The sequence below is a fragment of the Hemiscyllium ocellatum genome, unplaced genomic scaffold, assembly GCF_020745735.1.
Source record: "Hemiscyllium ocellatum isolate sHemOce1 unplaced genomic scaffold, sHemOce1.pat.X.cur. scaffold_718_pat_ctg1, whole genome shotgun sequence".
NCBI classification, from domain to species: domain Eukaryota; kingdom Metazoa; phylum Chordata; class Chondrichthyes; order Orectolobiformes; family Hemiscylliidae; genus Hemiscyllium; species Hemiscyllium ocellatum.
The window spans coordinates 50,095-53,745 of record NW_026869195.1 but is presented as its reverse complement, the minus strand read 5'-3'; the positions used below and the strand labels follow the sequence as shown (position 1 = coordinate 53,745).

Here is a 3,651-nt window from a genome sequence, read left to right as displayed (position 1 = left end):
TCGATTCCTCCGTTTCAGTTCCAACACGGCTTAGATCTCGGTGCGCACCTTAATACTAGCGACGTTATGAAAGCACGACTCCAAATGTTCCTCTGAGAGTGTAATTTCTTTCATTGCTGTTGCTGATTGAATGAGTCACTAACGTGCGAACTGATCCAAACCATGATTCAGGACCTCTGGTGCCAATTCTCGCATGTTGAATAACGACAGACAGCTTCCAAATGAGGCCTTTCAGAGACGACTTTGGGCTACATTTGACAGACAAGACTAGTTCAGGAATCCGTGGTGTACTGTGACACCGGCGCATCAGCTTCTTCCCTGTCTTTGAACCGGTCCACCTGCGCAAGGAATGCAAATGCAATACTGCTTTTTGTGGAAGATTCAGAACGCGGTAACTACACTCTGAAACAGAATGGCATATGATCAGACCCAGGTTGGAGAAAATGTTTACAATCCTTTGCAAACTAATTTAATGGAATTGCATTACATTTCGCGAAGAGAGCAGATTTGTTCGAGCAATTTCGCAGATGGGAAAGCAAGCAAGAAAGTCCATGTAAAGTGCTGCAGTTGAAGAACAAAGCAGTTTCTGCTCACTTTCGATCTGGGGACCTTTCGCGTATAAGGCGAACGGGATAACCACTGCACTACAGAATCAAGCAGCAGAAAATCGCGCTGCGCCTCTGTGGCATCCAGCACTGAAAGTTGAAGACATTTTCCGTTTCACCTTTCTTTTTCCAATAGCTCATTGTTATCCGGGGTCTGGAAAAAGTTAAAAAGAAGAGGGACGTGAAATTGGTGACAAAATACAGACAAGGCTGTCGTCAATGTTTGAACTGTTGAGTGAGGTGGAAAAGGCTGGGACAACTTTCCCGGCAGCGTCACGGCTGCGAAATGATTTTATGGAAGGGCCGTAAACTGTGTATTTACGAGTTTTACCCAAGCTGGGGTGAGTTGGAAACTCGAGAGCATAGGTTTAAGGTGAGTGCTCTGAAATTGACAAAGGACCTGAGGCACATTTCCCACACATAAGGTTGTGCGTGTATGGAATGAGCTACCAGAGGAAGTGGAGGAGGCTATTGCACTCAGAAAATTGCAATGGTAATCGGATCAGTTTCTGGATAGGATGGGTTCAGAGGGATTGAGGCCAAATGCTGGGGAACGGGACTTGTTTAAATTTGGTTATGTGATGAGCATGGATGAGATACACCGAAGTATCTGTTTCCACGCGGTGTACCCCAATAACGTTGTGTTTTAAAGGATTACTATTTAGCGGAGCTTGCCGTCGCAGTCTGTAGCACAATCATTTAGTCTGTTCGACTGCTCACGGGAAAGGTAGTATTGTGAAACACTGCAGAAACGAACGACTTCCTTACTTTTGCTCCGATTGACCATACTCCGTGAAATTTTCCCAGATCCTCAGTTGAGTATTTTTGCTGCTGCAAGTTACCTCAGAACCCCCGTTAACTCGTAATGTATTGAGCGAATCGCAAACAGAAAGCATTTAACACGGAACACAAACAAAGCTGGCATACCTAATGCATGTTCAGACACAGCGAAACATGAATGCTAAATGTGAGACAGTCCGAGGGCATGAGGCATAAAGTAATCTCACAACTAACAACAGGGCAATTCCAAACTACTCTTTCAAACATACTGCAGCCTTAGTGCACCACCACTTCCCAGACAATGCTGAAAAGAGAGAAAGAAAGAATATAATAAGTACGGGCCATTAAAAAAGTGAATTTCACCAATCACAGTCTCCATTAGATTAACTTTCCCTTCCGATTTCTCCAGGCCGGAAATGAAGGAAATGGTAGAAATGCGGTAACATATGCATGGGAACAATTTTTCCATTCGGCATAGAGCCAAATAACGATGAATCGACTCACCAGTTCGAGGTGCCACTTTCCTTGCCTTTTATCTTAAACGTGGAATTTACTGCAGAGATGTTCACACCTGGACATGAGCCACATGGATATCGACTGAGTTGGAAACCTGTGTGGGAATCGACAAGAAGCGACTCAACAAATTTTGCTAAACTCCTTGGTGCTTATAAGAAATGCAGTTTCTGTTCACGTCAATCGAAAAGGCAGTTTCTGAACATAGCAACAGAAGTTACTGCCCACCCCACCCCCACTCCGGGAGAGGTGCTAACTGCCCTTGAGTGCTCTTTGTTCTCGATGTGGAGAGCTCTCAGACATGAGTCACCTTCACGTCTCTTGTTGCTCACAAAGAAGGAGTTTCACCAGAGCTGCAACTGCCTCACTTTCCCACTCTCTCTCCCCGTTTACATTTTCCTGCTCATCAGTGATTTAAAGAAAACCAAAAGGATGCGATGTCATTCTGCAGCCTCTCTGTCGATTCCTCCGTTTCAGTTCCAACACGGCTTAGATCTCGGGACGCACCTTAATACTAGCGACGTTATGAAAGCACAAGTCAAAAGATTCCTCTGAGAGTGTAATTTCTTTCATTGCTGTTGCTGATTGAATGTGTCACTAACGTGCGAACTGATCCAAACCATGATTCAGCACCTCTGGTACCAATTCTCGCACGTTAAATAACGACAGACAGCTTCCAAATGAGGTCTTTCAGAGCCGACTTTGGGGTACATTTGTCAGACAGACTAGTTCAGGAATCCGTGGTGCACTGTGACACCAGCGCATCAGCTTCTTCCCTGTTTTTGAACCGGCCCGCCTGCACATGGAATGCAAATGCGGTACTGCTTTTTGTGGAAGATTCAGAACGCGGTAACTACACTCTCAAACAGAATGGCATATGATCAGACCCAGGTTGGAGAAAAACTTTACAATGCTTTGCAAATTAATTAAATGGAATTGCATTACATTACATTTCACAAAGCGATTAGATTTGTTCGAGCAATTTCGAAAGCAGGTTTTGCAGATGGGAAAGCAAGTAAGAAAGTCCATGTAAAAGGCTGCAGTTAAAGAACAAAGCAGTTTCTGCCCAGTTTCCAACTGGGGACCTTTCGCGTGTGAGGCGAATGTGATAACCACTACACTACAGAAACAAGCCGCAAGCGGCCACGCTGCGGCTCTGTGGCATCCAGCACTGAAAGTTAAAGACATTTTCCGTTTCATCTTTCTTTTTCCAACAGCTCATTGTTGTCCAAGGTAATTGACATCTTGAAAAAGTTAAAAAAAAAGACGGACGTGAAATTGGTGACAAAATGTAGACAAGGATGTCGTCAATGTTTGGACTGTAGAGTGAGGTGGAATAGGCTGGGGCAACTTTCCCGGCAGCATAACGGCTGCGACATGATTTTATGGAAGGGTTGTGAACTGAGTATTTACGTGTTTTACCCAAGCTAGGGTGAGTTGGAAACTCGAGAGCATAGGTTTAAGGTGAGTGGTCTGAAATTGACAAAGGGCCTGAGGCACATTTCCCACACACAAGGTTGTGCGTGTATGGAATGAGGTCCAAGGGGAAGTGGAGGAGGCTATTGCACTCAGAAAATTGCAAAGGTAATCGGGTGAGTTTCTGGAAAAGGATGGGTTTCGAGGGATTGAGGCCAAATGCTGTGGAACGGGACTTGTTTAATTTTGGTTATGTGGTGAGCATGGATGAGATACACCGAAGTATCTGTTTCCACGCGGTGTACCCCAATAACGTTGTGTTTTAAAGGATTACTTT

The 3,651-nt window shown here is 44.7% G+C and overlaps 1 non-coding gene across 1 annotated transcript; it reads right to left on the bottom strand.

Moving 5' to 3' along the window:
• Positions 1-2,955: 2,955 nt before the first annotated feature.
• trnav-cac (transfer RNA valine (anticodon CAC)) lies at positions 2,956-3,028 on the bottom strand. Its single transcript has one exon. It is a non-coding gene; the product is annotated as a tRNA-Val (tRNA).
• Positions 3,029-3,651: the final 623 nt, after the last annotated feature.